Source organism: Lampetra planeri, chromosome 1 (assembly GCF_965212315.1).
Source record: "Lampetra planeri chromosome 1, kcLamPlan1.2.h2, whole genome shotgun sequence".
NCBI classification, from domain to species: Eukaryota; Metazoa; Chordata; class Hyperoartia; order Petromyzontiformes; family Petromyzontidae; genus Lampetra; species Lampetra planeri.
Genome location: NC_136107.1, coordinates 25,581,879 through 25,605,685, shown reverse-complemented (window position 1 = coordinate 25,605,685; position 23,807 = coordinate 25,581,879).

Below are 23,807 nucleotides of genomic sequence, written 5' to 3'. Positions count from 1 at the left end.
TGGAGACTAGGCTCTAAGAAAAGCTGTCTCGGGTGTGGACCAATCAACTTCAAGGACAGTGCATATCATTATCAGAGTTGTTTCCTTTTGTTTGCATTTTGACTGCTTGTGTTGTGGTTATTGCAAACATGATACCTTGTATAAAGGTGTCAGTTTTTGTACCAGTCGAAAGGGTAAAAACCTATTACTTTATTTAACTTAACCATTATCCGAAACAAGTTCAAATTTGTGAGATAAAAAAAAAATGTCACCGTAACAAATTTCATAAAAATTGAGAAATTGCTGGCATTATCGTTAGATATGCGCTCTCTGTAAAAGCAGCAGTCACTATATTTCAGTGCTTTCCTGGGAAAGAGCCAACAATGGCCTGACACTGCAACCCCGAGGCAAGAAGCACCGTAACTTACAATTAGGCACAGCACAAAGCCACACCCTGCTTGAATACAAAGGCAAATTATGAGCACGGACACCAATGAATTCCCAAAAGCAAATTACATTTCTCATGGGAAGCAATTTAAAGCAGTTAATGTCTGTAATTCTCAGCTAGATTTTTTCTGCTAGGCTTCCTAAAATGGTTTATCATTGCAGTGGCATACAACGAAGTTTGTCCACCTTTTTCAAATATGTAACTATTGTAAACACATTCGTGTCACATAGTATGGAGTATTATTTGGACAACAGAACTCAATATGAAATATTAATATAACATGTTTTTCAGTATTTAATTTCTATGCATATTTAAAAACATCTGGCCTTACTTTTAAAATAGAAATATAATATAACGTTATTCAACAGTTTTCATGCTGACAACAATAAAACTAAAATATACTTAACAGATGGCTCACCAGTCACACTTGGCTTGAAAGTACTCAGTGACCCAATATTTATTCCGCCAACATCAAAACTGGCAGCTTGTTTGGCCTGACACTGGTCACAATAAAAAAAAGTAAGATGATTAAATCAAAAAAATACCCATTTGGAAATCATATGGACTTCGGAAACACACTATAAGTTGTGTCATGAGAAGCTCTGCAATCAGGAATGTATTGAGAATGGCTGATTAAGCTGATGACGAACATCTACATATATTCTAGATTTGAAGCTTTCGTGACTGCAAGTATTCATATTCTTAGGTTTTTTTCGGTAAAGTCACGTAGGTAAAAAAAAAATCTAAATTAATAAAATAAAATAAAAATCACGACGTTTCGGAGGCAACACAAGCTTCCGTCTTCAGGTGGAACCGTCACAGCACGCTTGCTGTAATCAAGTAAATGAGAGATTCCAAGGGATACTACCCCGTATATATACTGGTTTAGGGGAGGGGGATGGGCCAGGACCGGCCCACTTTTATTATTATGGTAAGGTGCGGCTTGAGACTACGGCTAGTCTACATAACAAAGGACTCAGTCTTTATTATGGTAAGGTGCGGCTTGACACTACGGCTAGTCGACATAACAAAGGACTGAGCCTTTATTATGGTAAGGTGCAGATTGACACTACGACTAGTCTACATCATAAAGGACTGAGCCTTTATTATGGTAAGGTGACAGTAACTCAAGAATAGTTGTCTGTCAAATAAGATGGTCCAAATATGTGCAGTTAAATCTTTTTTGCATGGTTAATCACATATTTCCAATGATTACTCAGTTTGTACCCACCATCACGGTTGAAATTATGTCTGTGTTTGTATATTTGTATGGCTTCGTGTACAAACCTTTGATGGTAGCCAGGAGGTTTGCAGAGTACCTTGGTCTCGGAAAGGACAATTTCATGAGAGCCCACAGAGTTGTAGCAATGATCGGCAACGGCCGAAGAATCAGTTATGCCGTGTTTCAGATCTGACTTGTGCTCGCGGACACGATCAGAGACATGACGTTTCGTTTCTCCAATGTAGCAATCACCACAACTGCAACTCAGCTTGTAGACTCCAGGATACTGTAAGTCAGGAACGACATCCTTCACAGATGGAATCAGATCACGGATTTTATGCACTGTACTGAATCGGACTTGGATCTTATGTTTGTTTAGAATTTTGGACATCGCCACTAGGGAGATAAAAGCGACCAGGCGTGGTGAATCCAAGTCCCGGGCGAAGCCAGGTAGTAAAGCTAGTATTTATATAATACGGAATACGTAAAACGACCCTCCAAACACTGGGAAATGGATCCCATAATACAACACACTGTGATGTTTTGTATATTCTACAATTGATAATTCGTGCTGTAAATGTAACAAATACTTATATGACCCACATTTTATAAATGTTTAAATCAAAAGGAATTGACACGTGGAAATAAATGGTAAAATGACAGGATTTTACAAACTAAACACCGGTATTTTATAGTGTGCACTCCAATGCATATGCTGAGTCAAGCATACGCATGCTTAAAACTGATAAGGGATGGGGTAGTCAGGGATTGTAGTGTGGCATCTTGTCAACATCAATTTCTGGGTTGCTTCTGGCAGCTGGGCATGCATCTTATTTGTTCCAAATCAGTTACTTTAGAGCCCGCAATAAAGTACATTCGGAGCACTGCGCTGCATGTGAAATAGTCTGTGCTGATGCCTCCATTAAGTTTCAGTAATGCACACGTCTGAAGTGTGACTAATACCCTTGATATTAGACTGCAATGAAGCTTGCTTTCAAGGAGAAGCAATCAATTTTGAGGACTTGAGCTTCTATCACATTACACGTGGGCAATGACTCTACAAGTGTAATCGCGATACAGGTTTCATTGGTGAAAAAAGTGCACCACCAAATTTACATATGGTGTGTTATATAATGCATTAAGTGCGGTTTGAAAAACTCAAGGGGGAATGTGTCATAACACGAAGATAGAATGCTAAGATCGAGCAGACGTGTTCTTCATGTTAAGCGGACATTTTGAAAACCAAATTCGCAAATGAAACATCTTAGGTGACAGAAAAAACATGCTTCGTGTCAAATTACAGTTGTTTCCGATCGTTTTGAATCAACTATTTTCCCAAATATTTTGCTCATGAGTAGATTACAAAGTTCAATATTACAATCAACCTAAAAAAATGCGTACAGTCCTTTGAAAGGCTTCTATAAAAGAAACAGATGTTTAACAAGTCTTAGAGCACTGATATTGTATTTTATTCCTTTAGAAAATGTAATCTGTAGAAATGTCGATAGGCCACAGAAAAAACGAGAGTACGTTGTTAACTCGGATCATCCATTTTCAGATGTAACACCCACACTTATGATGTTTCATTAAAGACACACTTATATTGCTGCGAACAAACTGTTGCAATGGTCAATACCAGCCAATATTAGCTCATCCGTCACATGCGGGAAAAAATACATTTAATAACAAAGGAAAAAAAATGTCTCACCATCCCGGCTATAAAGCCTTAGCTGATGACTTACATACAGCATACCAGTTTGTATTAGCTTAACTTTAAACAGCACGTTTGGTCAATAGTAACATTCAAGCCCTCACCATGCTTCTAGCTCTAATACCGGTCATTTGTGGAAGATATAACGAATCATTAACTTTGTCATAGAGATACTCATAAAACACCAAAAAAACCAACTCAGCAATTTGCAAATCAACCGAATTAAATGCATGACTACCTTAGATACAAAAATGCCCTTCCTCTCACCTGTGTCTTCTTGAATATTGCCAGACTTGGATGACTGCTATGAATGCAAAACCTTGAGTGGTGGCGAAGTGGTAGAGCGCTATACAATGAGCCCTGAGCCCAGGGTTCATTTGTGACCATGGCTAACATCAGTGGGTTACCCTCTCTGCCAACCCACACTGACCTGTGTGGTTAAGTAAAAATAAGAAACAAATAAAAGACGAAAAAAATATTTCAAATTAGTTGAAATGTCAATATAAGTGTTAGCTTACACATATTCAGACAGGAAAACAGGTCAGGTACAGAAAATGTTGTGCTCTTGCTTGCCCTACTCCTTGGCAAAGTCCATTATTTGTCTCTTCTTCACTTGACCTGTGTGGTGATTGTATCTTTATCTACCACTATCAAATAAGTGGGTTTTCAGTTTTGTACGTATACAGTCCAGCATTGCCTGACTGCATGGGACTTCAGTTCATGGTACCACAGGTGTGCTGTCGATTAGCGTGCTTGGCAACCTTATAGATTTAAGTGGTAGGCTTCGGATTTCAAAACCCTTTACCACATACCGATGTTCAAAGCAAAAGCTGCATCAAATATTCATACATATTTCAGCAGTATGATTCGCTTTGAAAATCAATACGCGGTAAAATGGTTCTATATCAGCAGCCTCTCGCTTACATCGGTAGGGTTTGCAATTTTGGATTAAGTCTGCTACCCCAGGTTCTTTCGTAGGGGCACGACCTGTCTTGAGGCAGATATTCTAGGAAAGCTTGAAGTCTTCCTGGGACACCAATTGTCCTGTTTTTTTGTATGTTGCGTGTAATACACCACACAAAATTATGCATGTATGCGTAGTTCTCTACATCTTCTGATTTTATGAAAGATTTGTATTACTATGATATGTCCCGGTTTTATATTAACATATACATTTTATACATGATGAGTATGAAGTCAATTTTAACTACTTCCCCTAGTATGCAGGAGGTCGTGGGTTCGATCCCGAACCTGACGCCTGTATATATGCATGTTCTCCCCATGGTCGCGTGGATTTTTCTTCGGGTCCTCCGGTTTTTCCTTCCTCATTTATAAACAAAGTATTTGGCTGCAATACATTTCCACGTGACAAGTCACTTCGTTGAGCTATCATTTATGGCCAGGTCACTTATTAAAAAATAGCTATATAGCTCAGTGGGCCTTACCTGGTTAAAAATAGATTCATAATAGTTAAAAACAATTACACATAGGACATTCTTAAAGGACACATTTTGACTTAAAACTTTCGTGACTGCAGGAATTCATATTCTTGTTTCTTTCGGTAAAGTCACATAGATAGAAAAAATTTAAGTAAATAAAATAAAAATAAAATTAAAACTACGACGTTTCGATCACAACACAAGCGATCGTCATCACCAGGTTCGTGAGCATAAGGCAGATTTAAAATACGGTAGGACCAACACTTCTGTCGTGGCTGATCATTATTTTAATGCGGTTGGCTCACGCGAAATAGATTTTTGTAAGACAATGGTACTTTGCAAGCCCACTGGCTATCAACAAAGATTCGTTCATGAAGCTATCCATATGTAGTGTACTAATTCAGAGACACTAGTAGGAGGCGTTATCTCTCTTGTTTATTTCTGCTCTTACAGGCATAGGGGATAACTCTATACCGGGTTGGGACAGCCAACATTATTCCAGACCCACAGCTTGAAGAGGCGAAGACCATGACGACAGCAGCATGACGAGTTCCATTCCCAATGGCAGCGGCCCCCGACTGTGAGTTGGAGCTCGCTTTTTATTCTCCCCAGCATGGCCAGGTTCCGCCCTCGGCCACCCACCCTTCTGGATCCCCCAGAAGGCTCCGGGCTTGGCCGACGGGTCCAACTGGTAGAACAGACTGCTACTCCTAATTTCATTGTCTACCAATCTCCCAGCGCCACGCGCTACAGTGACTCATTCAATGTAACTCCACATATATACAGACACAGACACAATTTCAACCGAGATGATGGGTCCAAACTCAGCAATCATAGGAAGGACGTCATCAACCACTTTAAGTCATAACTGGTTGTGATGTTTCCTCCTTGTAGGCTTCCATCCCTTTCTTGTCACCTTCTGTGCTTCACCTTGGTGGTTTATGACCCCAAGGCACATATGCCCAGCCCACTTCGTTCTTTAACCAGTGTAATAAAGGACTCGATCCTGGGTCTGTCTCCATTGTCCTTTATTCGGGTTCTTACACTTTTCCCACACGGCCCTCGCTCAGAGCTCTCCCCTTGGCAGCTCCATAGCTGCCTCGCTCCCGTAGCCTCCACACCTCTGCAGCTCCGCTGCAGATCCCCTGTGCAGTCCTCCAGCTGCCCTCACTGCAGCTCCACCGCTGCCCGTCGTTCCTCCGTGCTTGGTCACCGCTGGCCGACGGTGCCAAGTCTTACTCTCCATGTGTGTGGCGATCTCGCCACTCCTCGACCTCCGCCCTGCGTGGCCTCACTGTTACTCTATCTCCCACACTCTCCCGTCTCTTCCGGTATCTCTCCCTTAAGACCTCACCCCTCTCTCACACATAACCTAACTCCTCCCCCCCATGACGTCATATCCGCGAAGCCGTTTACGCCCGCATTACACCACCCTCCCCCGTAGAGAAAATCCAGCCGACCTCAGCTGAACAATAACGAGACAAGTAATGCGAGCGAACACCACCATCACACATTCAAGGACAACGAAGCATACAATAAATATAACAACAACAACAACAACAAAACACAAGAGTAAAATTTAACGAAATGTAAGGGACTTTGAGCGCGTTCGGGTCGCCGGTCCGTCCCGGACGGGCGGCGGCCCTCCTGCAGACCGGGAACGTGACGGGGTTTTAGGAGCGACAGGATGAAGTCCTCCTGTCGCTATGGGAGGCCCGTCAACGTCCCGGTCCCGTGTCCCTGAAGGCCCAGCGTCGGGGGTGCGTCGCGATCGTGTCTGCGACGGGGTCGGAAGGGCGGCGGGGCTCGGAGTCCCCGCAGCCGTGGTAGGCACACCCCGAGCAGAGTCTCCTGTCTCCAGCAATGTCACGGCCGGCTTGTCTGTAAAAGGCACGGCAGACGCTCTTGCAAGGTCAACAGGCACAGGCAAGGATGAGTCGGCAGCCACAGACCCCGGCAAGGCAACATCGGGAGATGACGCATCGTCTCGAGGGGAACACATATGGTTTCAAGCGCGACGTGTGAACGAACCAACGCCGAGATCCAAACCGAACACGTGCAGACTGTGGGTTGGGAACCTCGATGAGGCGGACCGGCCCTTGCCATGGTTTGTGTAATTTAGGAGAGGTACCTGGCTGCACCTGCGGGCAATGGAGCCAGGCCATGCCCCCCACCTTCCAGGGGCACTCCCCCTTCGAGCGTCGAGCACACCGCTCGTTCCGGGCCTGGGCTTTGGCAGTAGCCATGCGGGCCCCCTCCCGTGCCTCAGTAACCCAGCGAACGGTATCCCAAATGTAATCAGGAAGAGGCTTAGCAGGTCCCCTCACTCCAGTTCCCAACTGCACATCCATTGGCGGCACGTTCTCGCGACCGTACATAAGGAAAAACGGCGAATATCCTGTAGCCGCATGCGGCGTCATTCGGTATGCCGAAAGTACCCCAGGGATATGCAAATCCCAATCCGATTGTTTTTCACTCACGGTGTGACACAACATGGCGGACAATGTCCGATTTAGCCGTTCGACCATACCATCCGTTTGTGGATGGTAGGGAGATGTCCGTATCTTTTTAGTTCCAAGAGCTGCGCACACCTCCCCCAACAATTTAGAAGAACAATTATGGCCTTGGTCTGTGAGGAGCCTCTCCGGCGCCCCCTTGTCCATAACGTACCCGAATAGAAAGGCGTCTGTGATAGACGCCGCTGACTGGTCAGGCAAAGGCCAGGCCATCGGCCAGCGGGAGAGGTACTCTACCCCAACTAGCAAGTATTTATTTTCCTTAGCGGATGGCGGGAAGGGTCCCAAAATGTCCAACGCCACCAATTCGTTAACTCTAGACACCTGAATAGACTGTATGGGCGGCACATATGGTTGTTTAGGTGGTTTTCGCACCCCCAGATGTAAAAGCGTGTCCCCATGCAGAGTCCTAATCAACTCGTACCGCAAGGATGCCGGTACAACCAGACGCCAGCGTTCCTGTAACCCTTCCCTCCAAATCAGCAGACCATCGCGGAGAGCGGTTTCTGGAATACCCCCCGTACCCAGTCCCCCACTCTTCTTCGCAGTCCGATTCCGTAACGAGACCAATGAACCATCCAACATTTGTTCCCGAATCCACACAGCCCTTGGAAGATTCAGAATCCCATCAGCCGGTCCCGGCTCCTTTGGAGCTTCCGGCACGTCGACCGCCAATGCAACAGGCTGAGGGGGTTGCTGAATCGGCGCACATCTATGCGTCCCCGATGCGCACGTGCAAGGGGATCGCTGTGGCAACCTAGAAAGCGCGTCCGCATTCGCGTGACGCACCCCCTTCCGATGGTGAATTTGGAAGGAAAATTCTTGCAGCGTGTCCAACCACCGCGCCAACTGGCCAGATGGCTGGTCCATCTTAAGAGCATACTGCAAGGTCGCATGATCCGTGCGAACAATAAACGAACGACCGTAGAGATACGGTCGAAATTGGCGGAGAAAGAAAACAATAGCCAAAAGTTCCCTGCGTGTGACGCAGTAGCGAGTTTCTGCCGGAGACAAAACCCGGCTACCATACGCCACCACGCGTTCCACACCACCTTTTGATTGAGACAACACGGCCCCAATGCCCGTGTCACTCGCATCCGTATCCAGAATGAAGGGGTGATCGAAATTAGGATAATCTAACGTCGGTGCCGTAGCCAGTCGATCGCGCAGGCCCTGAAACGCCGCCTCTTCCGGCGGTCCCCAAGTAAATTTCCTTCCTTTACCCGTAAGGAGGTGCAAGGGCCTCGCGATCGTCGCGAAATCCGGAACAAACCTCCGATAGTATGAGGCAAACCCCAAAAAGCGACGTACATCCCCCACCGTGGCCGGGGTTGGCCAGTCATGGACGCATGCTGTCTTGTCCGGATCCGTGGCCACCCCGTCCGCACTTACGATATGCCCCAAATAGCGCACGGACCGTTGCAGTAGGTGACATTTCTTAGGCTTAAATTTCAAATTAGCGGAACGCATCCTGGCGAACACCGCCTCCAACCGTAGTAAATGCTCATCAAATGTGCGGCTGAAGACGATAATATCATCTAAATATATCAGACATGTCTCCCACTGCAACCCCGTTAACACCAACTCCATCAACCTTTGAAATGTGGCAGGGGCAGCATTCAGCCCCATTGGAAGACAATTAAATTGGAATAACCCCTGCGGCGTACGGAAAGCAGTCTTCTCCCGCGAGGGCTCGTCAAGGGGAAGCTGCCAGAATCCCGAAGAGAGATCTAGCGTTGAAAAGAACTTCGCCCCCGACAAGGCATCGAGGGAGTCGTCCATACGCGGCAGGGGGTACGCATCTGCCACAGACACTTTATTCAATTTTGGAAAGTCGACACAAAATCGCAATTTGCCATCCTTCTTTTTAACCAAAACAACAGGCGCGCCCCATGGGCTGTTAGATGGAGATATTATGTCCGCTGCCAACATGTCATCCACTGCCCCTCGAACCTGATCTCGCTCCGCCGGACTCATCCGATGCGAGTTCAACCGAATAGGGGCAGCGTCCCCTGTGTAAATATGATGGTAAAGCAATGAGGTGCGTCCCAAGTCCAAATCGTCGGAGCTAAACACGTCAGATTAACTCAATAATAATTTACGAAGCGCACAACGTTGTTCACCGGAAAGGGAAGAATTTTCCCCACACAATTCGGCGATCCAGCGATTATCAGCGGCACCAGGACCTGAAACACCACCAACCACGACCTGGCTGCCCAGATGATCTTGTGCCGTAAACGCCGTAGTGGCATGTGCCACAACCATACCAGCCGGCACACACACATTTTCGGAACTTGCATTAAGCACCTGCAGAAACGGCTGCTGGTCATGCCGGACAATAGTTTGCGCCCCAACGAGCGCCGCTCCGCCCGTTATAGTGGCGGACGGCGACAACAAAATCCCAATTGCACCCTGACGACCAGGTACAGGCTTCCGATATCGCAAGGGGATAAGCATCTGTGAGCCAGGTGGAATATCAACAGATACCTCGGACAGCGCCTGCACCTGAGCGACCGGAGCAGGTCGCCCCCAGGGCGACGGTAGAAATGTAATTTTTCGCCCACCCGGTAATTCAATGCAGTTTTGATTAATTCGAATTAGAATGGGCATCTTGGCCAGGACGTCAGTTCCCAACACACAAGGAACCGCGAGGGACCTCGAAATTAAAACAATTCCCGAATCCAACACTCCCCCGATAGATATTGTAGCATCCACCTGGCCCACAATGCCCATGCTACCCCCGTTGGCAGCGACGCAGGAATCGTAAACCGGACGCACGGCCTCAGGTGGGATGTTCAACAGATGGAAAATGACATCCGATATAATGGTCGCGGACGCCCCTGAATCCACTAACACACGTACGTCCACCCCTTGTATAGAACCAGGTACAGTGGACGAACCAGTAGCGGCCGCGACGACCCGCCGTGCCAATTTACGCCACTGCGTTACCGAGCGACGTGGCCCAGTCGATGGCCTCCCCCCGTTATTAACAACAGCCGGATCGCACGACAACGGTGATGAGTGAGGTGTCAAGCCTTGCCGGGTGTCTGGTGCGCACCGACTTGCCTGTCCTGGAGGATCCTTCCGTGGCACGTCCGCTGACGAGGCCTCCTGCTGGGGCGGACCCGGGACGCGGGCTCAGCAGTCCTTAGCGTTATGGCCTTTACGGCTGCAGCGGAAGCAGTCGATGTTGTTGCGCCGCGCCGCAGGCACCCCGTCCCGACGCTCCCGTGGCGGCGGCGCAGATCGCGGCCCCGGCGTACTGCGGGCCGACCACTGAGCAGAGGCGGCTGTCAGCTCCTGCGGGCCCCCCCCGTCAGGAACGTACACCGCCTTCTTGGGATCCCAACCCGCGGCACCTCCTTCGACGATTGGCCCCCCCGTCCACGCCGTGACTTGCTTCCAACGGCGCAGGTTGAACTGGGCATCAAGACATTTAGCGGCCGCCCGGGATGTGAGCTTTTCATGACCACACACCGGCATAGGAATTCCCAAATCCCGGGACAGCTCGAGCATCTTACCCAAGATGAGAGGTTCGAGCAGGTCAGGCTCCGTCTCCGGGTATGCAGCCATGGCCAACTCCAATACTGCACCCCTGTATGCCACCGGCGACTCCTCGGGTGCTCGCTGACGTTGAACAAACCGGCGATGAGCATCATCCGGTGGCTCATATGCATCTGCCATCTCGTCGAAAACTCCTCTCAATGTTTTCTTCTTCTCGGCCTTTATAGAGCGGAAGAATCTCACCGACTCGTCATCGAAAAGAGTCGGTAAAACCTCCAATGCCTCAGCGTCCGTCCATCTTGCTGAGCGTACCGCCACCAGAAATCTGCAGGCGAAAGCACTCCAATCGCCCCAGATGGAGAATTCTTTTACGGTCATGAGATGACGACTGCGACTCCTTGTTGCACCATCCTCAGCCGATGAGTCACCAGGCGGCATATTCAAAATGGCGTCGCATCGCAACGTGTTCAAGATGGCGGCCTCTCGCCGCGGAGAGCGCAAGATGGCGGCTTCCCGCCGTTCTTCTCCTGCCACACCCAAGATGGCGTCTTCTTGCCGCGTGGCCAATGGCGCCGACAGCGGAGGCAAGGCAGCGACCTGCGGACCTCCATCGGCTCTCCCCAACGCCGTCCTCGGCGTGACGAGCTCGCACAATTGCGCGAGCACGATTTTCAGTGTCTCCAGCTGCGCCGCCATCTGCGTCCATCGCCAATCCGCGTCCTCTGGTGCAGACGGGTCCACCGACGCGGCGACTCCCGGACCCGCACTTGTTCTCGCGCGGATCTCCTCCTCCATCGCAGGCAGGTCGACCGCCCGATTAAGGTCATCGTCGTCGGATGACGTAGCAGATGATGGCGCAGGAATATTCTTTCTTCTGAGCTGTTTTGACATGTCGTTTCACTTCTGACAGCAGTGTAATAAAGGACTCGATCCTGGGTCTGTCTCCGTTGTTCTTTATTCGGGTTCTTACACTTTTCCCACACGGCCCTCGCTCAGAGCTCTCCCCTTGGCAGCTCCATAGCTGCCTCGCTCCCGTAGCCTCCACACCTCTGCAGCTCCGCTGCAGATCCCCTGTGCAGTCCTCCGGCTGCCCTCACTGCAACTCCACCGCTGCCCTCACTGCAGCTCCACCGCTGCCCGTCGTTCCTCCGTGCTTGGTCACCGCTGGCCGATGGTGCCAAGTCTTACTCTCCGTGTGTGTGGCGATCTCGCCACTCCTCGACCTCCGCCCTGTGTGGCCTCACTGTTACTCTATCTCCCACACTCTCCCGTCTCTTCCGGTATCTCTCCCTTAAGACCTCACCCCTCTCTCACACGTGACCTAACTCCTCCCCCCCATGACGTCATATCCGCGAAGCCGTTTACGCCCGCATTACACCCCTTATTTTGTCCTCCTGATGACGATCACTTGTGTTGTGATTGAAACATCTTAGTTTTTATTTTATTTGTATTTTATTGACTTAAATTTTTTCTATCTATGTGACTTTACTGAAAAAAACAAGAATATGAATATTCTTAAAGGACAACTCTTCCTACCTCCACCCAATCAATTTCCATTTCAGGTAAGCATATCATGGGCACAATAAAAAAACATGTACCTTCTGTAGTGCAGTGAATTTAATTTGGGATTAAGATCTGGCTATGCCTTTGGTGATGGAAGTTGTTTGACAACACTTTATCACACTAATCAGTGCGATTTGGTGAAGTGCAGGTTGGTGAAGGGGCGCAGTACAATACCGGTTTGGATGGGTGGTAGGGAAGTGCAGTGGTAACCCCCGTGCCATGGAGCAATAAGTACTTGGGTTTGATTCCTGACTCGGGCACCTATCTGCGTGGACTTTGTATGTTCTCCCTCTGTTTTGAATGGGGTTTTCTACCAGAGCTAAATACAAACACACACAATTATTATTGGCCAAACATCCATAATACGAAAATAATGTTAACATTACTCAATTTTGATTACAGGTAGAAAAAACGCCCCCTACGACAACAACTTGGCAGAACTCTCTTGAAAAATAGTCAAGAGATTTAGAGGCATTTCTGGGTAAACAAGCATAATAATATTAACTTTAAGCTTTCGTGACTGCTGGAATTCATATTATTTGGGTCTTTCGGTAAAGTCACGTAGATAGGTTCAAATGAATAAAAATAAAATAAACAAAAAACGACGACTTTTCGATTACAACACAAGCGATCGTGATATCTTCTATCTATCTCTATAAAAGTCAAAAAATTTGCGTGGGTTTGTGTGTGGGTTTGTGTGGTCGCGTGCTTGGCTCTCCAATGGTGGGGTGGACGTAAAAAAAATAGCCAGGTTCCATGTCGTAAGCCCCGCGGTGAGCAAGCGCTACTCCTTTCTCACACTTTAAATTAGTTTAATTAGCGATTTAGTGAGAATTTTGTGCGCTTCACCATTTATTTATGACGCGTGCACGACCATACCAACTCACGCGCCTTTGGTGGGGAGGACGGCCCATGCCAAGTCGCATACCTTCGGTGAGAGTGAGAGGGACATTTTCTTTCACGTTAAAAATGCTATAATAAGTATAACCAGTAAAAACTAAGTTTTTCACTATAAATCCTTTATATGCGTGGTGGCCAGAGTCCTCTCGTCCTCTGGCTTGAGATGGCTGCCACCTATGGGTCAGATGATTGTCTGCCAGTATTAAGCAATTGGTAATTAAATATTTAATTTGTTTTTCCTAAACAGTGTAAAATTTTGGTTTATGTAATGTAGTAACTCGGCGGGAGACGACTTCACGGGTAGCACACTCTTTATTTCACCAACTTCGGTTCACAGGCGACTAACACCCACTGTAGTATCTCGGGTGACTAACACCCACCTGGTTACTCGGGTGACTACCACCCACTTGGTTACTCGGGTGACTAACACCGACTTGGTTACTCGGGTGACTAACACCCACTGAGCTACTCGGGTGACCAACACCCACTTAGCTACCCTGGCGACTAACGCCCACTGAGCTACTCGGGTGACCAACACCCACTTAGCTACTCTGGCGACTAACGCCCACTGAGCTACTCGGGTGACCAACACCCACTTAGCTACTCTGGCGACTAACGCCCACTGAGCTACTCGGGTGACCAACACCCACTTAGCTACTCTGGCGACTAACGCCCACTGAGCTACTCGAGACACACTCTGCCAGGGTGTCCGTCTCGACTGTGGGTCCCCCAGCCCCGACCCACGTGGGCGTCGGACCACGGGTCCCACAGTCTCGCCTCCGGGCCACACAGGGCCCCTGTCCCTACAAGGACTAGGAGTCTCGGGGCACTATGTCTTCAACTCCGTCTTCGATCTTCAACTGGTTAACCACCCCGAGTGCTCTCGCGCGTCCCCCTTTATACCCCACCTGCGGACGTCGCTGAGAGCACCCATCCTATTTGACCAATCACTGGGCGCTGGCTACGATCCTGTTTTCCCACATCTCAGCGTGCCTCACCACCCACGCCGCGCCGCCCCGTCATCCGTCACTCCCGGCGCGCGCGTCCATACCACGCCCACAACGCGTGCCCAACCCCGCACCCCGTGCCGCCCCGTGATCCATCACTGTCACAGTCGGCGCGCGTCAACACCACCACTACATCACCCCCTACCACATAGCTCGCAGCCGACCCGGCTGCTATAAAAATATACAACACCCCCTCCCCCCTGTGTGCCCCGTAACACAACAACAAGAACAACAACCAACGTAACAACACAACACAACGCGAACACTGCCATCCGCAACCATCAACCAATGCCACTACAACAACAGAACAATATATATAATCCGGCGAGTGACAATACCAAATGTGTATGCAGAAAAGAAAAGAAAAAAAAAAAAAAAAAATTCATTTTTTTTTCTTCTCTTCCGACTCGTGCAGCGTCCCATTCTTTCCGAGCGTCCCTAGAACGGGACATTACCCCGGCAGAGGGGGAACACCGGGCGAGCTCGGTGTTGAAAAATGTCTTCATGAAAAGTGTTGTGCCCTAGCCCGAGTCCGCCTTGCCGGTCCGTCGTACGGCACCAGACGCGGTTGACCGTCCGGTGGTGCCGGCAGTTCAGGAAGGCACGGGCCAGGCATCGGGGACCCGCGCGTGCCGCGGGGTTCCGGTTCCCGACGGTCAGCAGCCGTCAGGCCCGAGACACCTGGGGGAGGGTCAGGTGGAGACACGTGAGGATCAGCCTGCGACACATCCCTCCCCGAGTCGACGGTCACATCACATGCCCGGTCGTTACGGCACAGAACGGGGTCACACGGTGCCGCATAGGGCTTCAGTCGGGAGGGGTGCACGTACCAACGGCGTTTTCCCCATTTAATCTGTATACTCTGGGGTCGTGCAACCCGCACAATTTCCACCGGTCCCCTCCAAGGTCTCAACAATTTGGGGGACGTAGCCAACGGTGCATGTGGACAATGCAGCCAGGCCTTATCACCTGGTTTCCAATCGTGCGTATGCACCCTCCGTCCATGCAATCTCTCGTTCGCGATTTGCCGAGACCGCGAATTCAATCTCGCCGCCTCCCGCGCTTCAGCCAATTTGGCGATATTAAATTTGATGTGGTCTGCCAATTTTGATTTTGCACGTGGCTGGGAAATCCCCAGTTGGACGTCCATGGCCGGATCGGCCTCCCGCCCATACATAAGAAAAAATGGGGAAAACCCCGTCGCCGCATGAGGGGCCATTCGATAGGCCGCGAGTACCCCCGGCACCTGTAAGTCCCAATCAACCTGATCGTCGCAGACCTGTTGGCACAGCATAGACGTAATCGTCCTGTTCAGACGCTCAACCATCCCGTCAGTCTGCGGGTGGTACGGGGAAGTCCGCACTTTCTTTGTACCCAACAGGTCGCACACCTCGCGCAACAAAACGCTCGAAAAATTCTTTCCTTGATCCGTCAGCAAGCGTTCGGGGGCGCCCTTGTCCAAAACATAACCCTGGACGAAGGCGTCCGCCACCGCTGCAGCCGACTGGTTGGCGAGTGGCCATGCCATGGGCCATCGGGTGAAGTACTCAACGCCAACCAGCAGGAACCTATTTCCCCTCGGTGTAGCAGGAAAGGGCCCCAAGATGTCTAGCGCAACCAATTCGTTTGTGCGCGAAACTTGAATGGATTGCAGCGGTGGATTAGCCGCCAATGGTGGCGGTTTTCTTTGGGCGCACCCTACGCATCCCTTAAGAATGTTCGCCACGTCGTTACCCATCCCCGGCCAATAATAGTCTCGCTGGATTAGGGCGAGCGTTTTGTGAAAACCCAGATGCATGAGTCGTTCATGAGCAGCCAGAACGACCCTACCCCGCATAGCAAAAGGCACAACGAGCACGTGACGCCGGGACATGTTGTCCCACTTCATCAAGAGGCCCTGTCTGCACACCCAGGAACCGACCCGCGCATCCCCTCCCTCGGGAGCGTCAACTTTTCGACGTAGCGTAAGTAGGGAGCTGTCGGACATTTGGAGACGGCCCCACTCAATGAGGGGCAACGATAACAGCGAGTCCCTCCCCGTGGGAGCGTCGACACCCGCGGTGTCAGTGGCGGCGAGCGCAACTCCCGCGGGGTCGGCGACCGGGGGTTTACACCGCGCCGATCCCAGCAAACATGCGCAGTCCGTGCGCGGTGGCAACCGCGACAAGGCGTCCGCATTTGAGTGTCGTAATCCCTTTCGGTAAATCGTCGTGAATTGGTAGTCCTGAAGGACCTCCAACCATCGGGACAATTGGCCCGATGGCTGTGCCACCCGCATAGCGTATTGGAGAGCCGCATGGTCCGTACAAACCGTAAAATGACGGCCGTAAAGATACGGCCTGAATTGCTGTGTAAAAAACACAATCGCTAACAATTCACGGCGAGTCACGTAATAGCGTTGTTCGGCGGGGGACAGAACTCTACTACCGTAGGCGACCACCCGTTCAACCCCCCCGACCACCTGTGAGAGCACTCCCCCGATACCCGTGTTGCTGGCATCCGTGTCAAGCAAAAACGGTTGTGTGAAATCGGGGTAACACAAGGGGGGAGCCTGCACCAAGGCGTCACGAAGGGAGCAGAACGCAGCCTCCTCTTCCGCCCCCCAGTGAAACCGCACACCCTTAGCCGTCAAAGCGTGCAGGGGCCTGGCTATGGTGGCAAACTGCTTGACAAAACGACGGTAATAGGAGGCGAATCCAATAAAGCTGCGAACCTCCGTGACCGAGGTTGGCGTTGGCCATGAGCTGACGCAGTGCATCTTAGCAGGGTCTGTCGAGATCCCTGAACGACTCACGATATGGCCCAAATACCTGACCGATTCCCGAAGCAGAAAACATTTAGCCGGTTTAAATTTAAGCTTAGCGGAACGCATCCTGAGGAACACCGCTCTCAGTCGCTGGAGGTGCTCCTTAAAAGTCCGGCTGAAAACGATGATATCGTCGAGATAAATCAAACAGGTGTCCCATTGGAGGCCCGACAAAACCAATTCCATGAGCCTCTGGAACGTGGCGGGAGCGGAATGTAAGCCCATGGGCAAACGGTTGAATTCAAATAGGCCACCAGGTGTCCGGAAAGCGGTTTTAGGTTTAGATTCGTTATCGAGGGGCAATTGCCAAAATCCGGAAAGCAGATCGAGTGTGGAAAAAAACTGTGCTCCCGCCAAGGCATCCAGCGACTCATCCATTCTGGGGAGCGGATACGCATCCGCCATCGAGATTTTGTTTAAGCGGCGGAAATCGACACAGAACCGCAAAGACCCGTCCTGTTTTTTAACTAGGACAATAGGAGCACCCCACGGACTAGAAGAGGGCGAAATGATATCGGCCGCCAACATATCATTAAGCGCCGACTGCACATGCTCCTTCTCGGCTGGACTGAGCCGGAAGGGATTCTGTCGAATAGGGGCCGCGTCCCCCGTAGCTATGTGGTGGCGCAACAGGTCTGTGCAGCCGATATCGTACTTATGTCTGCTGAACACGTCAGCAAACTCGAGTAGCAAACCCCTCAATGCTCCCAATTGCACCTTGGACAAGTTAGCAGACCCGGCACACAACGAGTCCAACCACTCTGTCCCCTCATCACTTGGAGGATGCGACTCGACACTGAAATCGGCGTGAGCAACGAGCTGTTCCTCAACGGGTAGCGACGCGGCGTGAGCCAGCACCGTTCCCTGCGCAATTATGGCCGGCCGCGACCCCGTATTCAGGACCATTACGAACGGCTCACTGTCCCCTCTCACCATGGTTTGAGCTACCGCCAAGTCGAGGCCCCTTTTGGCCCTGTTAGACGGCCCCAACAGTACTCCCTGTGCCCCCGCACCCACCCCGAGTGGTTTCCTCAACCGAAGGGGTACCAACATTTGCGATCCCGGGGGCACCCGTACAGTCTGAGTTGCCAGCGCCTGCACCGTCGCACAAACCGTGCGTATTTTGGTAGGGCTTGTCAAGAACGCAACCCGCCGTCCCGACGGAAGCTCAATGCAGGCCTGATCTATGAGAATTTTGATGGGCATTTTGGACAAAAAGTCCGTACCTAGCAAACAAGGAACGGCCAGCGATGATGATACAAAAATAGGGCCCGCCAATTTGATGTCACCAATGCAAATAGTCGCCCGAATCTGGCCGATGATCCCCAGGGATCCCCCATTCGCCGCATAAAATGGCACGTCCACAGGCAGAAGGGGTCGACTTTGGACGGGAAGAATGTTATAAATAAGGTCCGAAATGATAGTGGCTGACGCACCCGTGTCCACAAGCACCCGGACCTCAACCCCGTCAATAAACCCCGTTACCACGGACGACCCGGCCGACGCAGCCACTATCCTGTGGGCCAATTCGGACCATTCGACTGCTTGCGGGCCGTGTACGGACCCCCCCCGCCGAAGTGAACCCCCGGCACCCAGCCGCGGACCCCCCACCGCCAAGCGGCGACCCGAACGTGCCGCGTATGTGGACCGGGCGTGTGAGGTGCCGCGACTTGCCGGGTTTAGTTGGGATGACTTGTGGGCCTGGTCGTCGTCCCGACGTGGTCCCGTGGCATGCTGACGCGGGGCCCGGCACCCGGCTGCAACGTGACCCCGAAGGCCGCAGTTGTAGCAGACGACGAGGGACGTCGTAGGTTTCGGTTGCTCCAGCTTGCGGGATGAACGTGTGGGTGAACGACCTCCCGTTCTCCACTCCCCCGGACGCGATACAGCGAAGGCCTGCTCCCGATCCGCAGCTGGCTGAGGCTCGGCGATCGTGGCGGCCAATGCCGCGTTCCCCGCCAATTTGCAGACGACCGTCGGCTTTCGCTTGAGGACCTCGTACGCGTGAATACTCGTGGCGATCGCCAGGGAGCAGATATCCATTTCGTCCGCCACATTGATGGGGACTCCCAACTCGTGGGCCAACGCCAGCAGCTGCTCCGTCACCATGGCGTCCTTCCCCTCCTTGTCCATGCGGGGAAAAGCTGCGTCCGCAAAGGCGAGCAGCGCCGTTCGATAGGCGAGCGTTGTTTCCCCAACCACCTTCCGCCGATCGTAGAATTGGTGGCGGCAGGTCGAGGGCGGGCCGAACACCTTAGCCATCAGGTGTAGCGCGGCCTGGAGCGTTGAGCGAGACGACCTTGGGGCCGATGTGAAGGCTGCAAGCGCGTCGTCGTCGAGCATCGCTGGCAGAGCGCGCAGGGCAGTGGTGTCGGACCACCCCGACATTTCTTGATGTGCGAGGAACCTTCGGTGGAAGGCTCCCCAGTCGCCTCCGTCTGCCTTGAACGCCGACAGCGCGGGCAATCGTTGCTGGAGGACTCGGTCGTCGTCGTCGTCGGAACGATTTACGCCCGCGCCACTGTGGTTGTACAAAATGTCGGCTCTGTCAGCAGTCGCACCCTGGAGAGCTCCGGCGCGCGCCGATGACGCGGGCCGCGCTGAGTGGAGATCTCCGGCCACGTGGTGTCCCCGCTTCCCGCCAAACAATGGCGGTCCCTCAAAAACGGCGCCAACCTCAAAACTTTTGGCGCGAAGCGCCTTCTGGCGGGAACCCTCCAGCTGCGCCGCCTCCTCCAACCCCGCAGCCGTCCCTCCGCCCGCTGGAACGGAGATCTCCGCCAAAACTGCAGCGGCGGCGAGCAGCAACTCCGCCAGGCGGGAGTGCGCGTCCTGTAGGCTGGTGTCGGAGGCGAGCTGAGCGTCGGCCATCGCCGCGAAGTGCTGCATTGGCGGCAACTCCTCGTCCTCTCCTCCCGAGGTTGGTGTCTCCGGTACGCCGTCGTCTTCCCAATCTCGCTCGTGGGTACGGGTAGTCTTCCTAGTATCCATTCTTCTTGAAGACAGGTTTACTTCTGACGCCAGTTGTAATGTAGTAACTCGGCGGGAGACGACTTCACGGGTAGCACACTCTTTATTTCACCAACTTCGGTTCACAGGCGACTAACACCCACTGTAGTATCTCGGGTGACTAACACCTACCTGGTTACTCGGGTGACTAACACCCACTTGGTTACTCGGGTGACTAACACCCACTTGGTTACTCGGGTGACTAACACCCACTGAGCTACTCGGGTGACCAACACCCACTTAGCTACCCTGGCGACTAACGCCCACTGAGCTACTCGGGTGACCAACACCCACTTAGCTACTCTGGCGACTAACGCCCACTGAGCTACTCGGGTGACCAACACCCACTTAGCTACTCTGGCGACTAACGCCCACTGAGCTACTCGGGTGACCAACACCCACTTAGCTTCTCTGGCGACTAACGCCCACTGAGCTACTCGAGACACACTCTGCCAGGGTGTCCGTCTCGACTGTGGGTCCCCCAGCCCCGACCCACGTGGGCGTCGGACCACGGGTCCCACAGTCTCGCCTCCGGGCCACACAGGGCCCCGGTCCCTACAAGGACTAGGGGTCTCGGGGCACTATGTCTTCAACTCCGTCTTCGATCTTCAACTGGTTAACCACCCCGAGTGCTCTCGCGCGTCCCCCTTTATACCCCACCTGCGGACGTCGCTGAGAGCACCCATCCTATTTGACCAATCACTGGGCGCTGGCTACGATCCTGTTTTCCCACATCTCAGCGTGCCTCACCACCCACGCCGCGCCGCCCCGTCATCCGTCACTCCCGGCGTGCGCGTCCATACCACGCCCACAACGCGTGCCCAACCCCGCACCCCGTGCCGCCCCGTGATCCATCACTGTCACAGTCGGCGCGCGTCAACACCACCACTACATCTACATAAAAAAAAATAGCCAGGCACCACGCCGTAAGCCCCTCGGTCAGCAAGCGCTATTCCTTTTTCACATCCGTCAACTTTCAATAACTTTAATTAGCGATTTTGTGCAGTTAGTGCTTATTTATTTATTAAATGGCGTGCGATCGACCGTTCCAAGTCACACGCGTTCGGTGGGGGGGGGGACGGCTTTTACCAAGTCGATCGGGGTAAGGGGGGCATTTTCACACAAAACGCTGACATTCTTCTATTTGTCATGTACCCATACTCTTTGGTTCTTTTGGTAAAGTCACGTAGGTACCCCCACCCCAATGCGTGCAGTTACTGCTATAGAGTTCCTCCATTAATATTATACAGCACTTCGATAGTAATTATTGCAGCGCGGGCGGGGGATTGGCCCAGCCCACAGCCTGCCAGGGAGTCACCTCGGCCAGCTGCACAATCTAGGCGAGGCTGCGTGTTCTGCACGGGACTAGGCCTCACCACGGTAATGTTAAGCACAATTGTATTGCTTCTTTAGCTAAACTCACGTACGTAGAAAAATGCTATTAAAACAATTGGTTTGTAAATATAATAATCATTTTGTTTGTGTGCAGACAACTTTTTTTATTGCTTCTTTCGCTAACCTCATGTAGATGGAAACCTTTTATTTAATTAATCACCTTGTAAATAATACATTACTTTTTTGCATGCAGACAAATATTATTTCATTTTCTTGCTTCTTTTGCTAAACGCACGTACATAAAAACCTATAATTTACATAACCTTGGAAATATTAACATAATATTGTTTGTGTGCATAAAAATATTCTTTCATTTTCTTCTTTCGCTAAACTTACATACATTCAAACTTTTTTTTTTATAATCACCTTGCATTTATACGAATAATTATGTTTGTGCGCAGACAACTAATTTTTCAACACTTTACTTGCATTTTTTACGTGTGTGCCTATGTCCTTGTGTCCATGTGAATCCATCTGCGTGCCAGCGACGGTCGCTTTGAGTTTGTGTGTGCGCGAGTCGATGCGTCTGTGTGTGCGTCGATGTTTGTGTGTCGATGTGTATGTTTAAGTCCAAGTGTGTGCGTTAGTCCATGTGTGTGTGCGAGTCAATGTGTATGTCAGTTGATGTGTCTGTCAGTCGATGTGTGTTTGTGAGTTCATGTGTGTGAGTGTCAGAGTCGATGTGTTTGTGTATGTGAGTCCATGTGTGCATCTCAGTCGATGTTTATGTGTTTGTAAGTCGATGTGTGTGTGCGAGTCGATGTGTCTTTGTGTGTAGGGCATTGTCTGTGTCAGTCTGTGTAGGTGTGTGTGAGTCTGTGTGTGTTTAAGTCGATGTGTGTGCATGGCTCCATGTGCGCGTGTAAGTCCATGTGTGCGTGTCTTAGTGGATATGTGTGTGTGTAAGTCCATATGTGTGTTTAGGTCGATGTGTGTGGTTGTCTATATATGTGTGTGTGTGAGTCGCTGTAAGCGTGTACGTCGATACGTGTGTGTAACTCCATGTATGTGTAGCTAAAATCGATGTCTGTGTGTGTGAGTCCATATGTGTGTGTGTAAGTCGCTGTGTTTGTGTGTGTGGATCGATGTCTGTAAGTGTGTGTAAGTCGATGTGTGTGTTTGTCTTTTTCACCCGGGCAACGCCGGGTACTTTCCGCTAGTATATCATAAGCAAGGACAGTGTCTACACCACTTAACATTATAATGGAAGAGCTGATGATGCTATTGTTTAAATGTTATTCCCTTTTTTTCAAAGTCACAGGAAAATAGTTTACAGCTGGATCTTCTGGTGAAATTTGTATTATTACCATTACAGCAGAACTTAATAATACACTTTGTAACTTTAAGAGGAACAATTACAGGCAGCGGCGTGAGTTAGATATACAATACAGTACTCCAAACTTGGAATTCAAATTGTACTTTAATGTCCATAGTTTAAAAAAATTAGCATTCATCAGAATGATCAAGAATCTATTTGAAGTTTATTGTAAAAAAAAGATCTGAACAATTTTTCTTTGTAATGAACTGAAAGTATAATGCATAGAGGAGTTTTATCAACTGCACTGGCCACACAGGCAGGCTCTGTATGAAAAGAGGACTCCCCGTGGAGTGTGAATATTGCATTGTTGCATTTCCATCATCGTGATTTATCTGGCTTTAACGTTTTTTGGTGCCTCCCCACGCTAGCAAAGGGGAGTCATTTATATTAGAAAGGTAGGAGTGGTTTTTCTTGCTGCGTGAAACAGAATCACTTTCATATGCACTGGACTCTATCCATCATCAGTTTCCACAAGTATTTTTTATAAACCCTATAACACTGCAGTCTTCATGACAGCTATTCTAACCCTGTGCTCATTTTCATTATTTTAATAGAAGCGTGTGACAGTAACAATGCGTTACTGTCACACGTTGTTATATGTAAGTATAATACAACGAGCCAAAATATAGTACCACGAAGCCTGCCGCGCAGGGTGATTTTTTTCCCAAAAAGCGGGGAGTTAATGACGAAGAGTGTGGACAAGATAGGACGAACAATTGTGACTCAATTCTGACGAAACAGTAAGATTGTCGCGGGATGTATCAATTATTAGTTTAATTGCCCGTAAGTTCCACAGATATATATGATGAGGATTGAAGAGGCAACGCACAGGGACATACATACACAGCTGGACATCTGTGGAGAAAAAGCTTCATAGCTCATCGGATTTCTCCAGGATAAATAAAGATTTTGATTATATTTCTGATATAGAGGATGAATACCAGGACAGCCGAAATCACGCAGATGGCGGGAGAGACAAGTATACAAGTT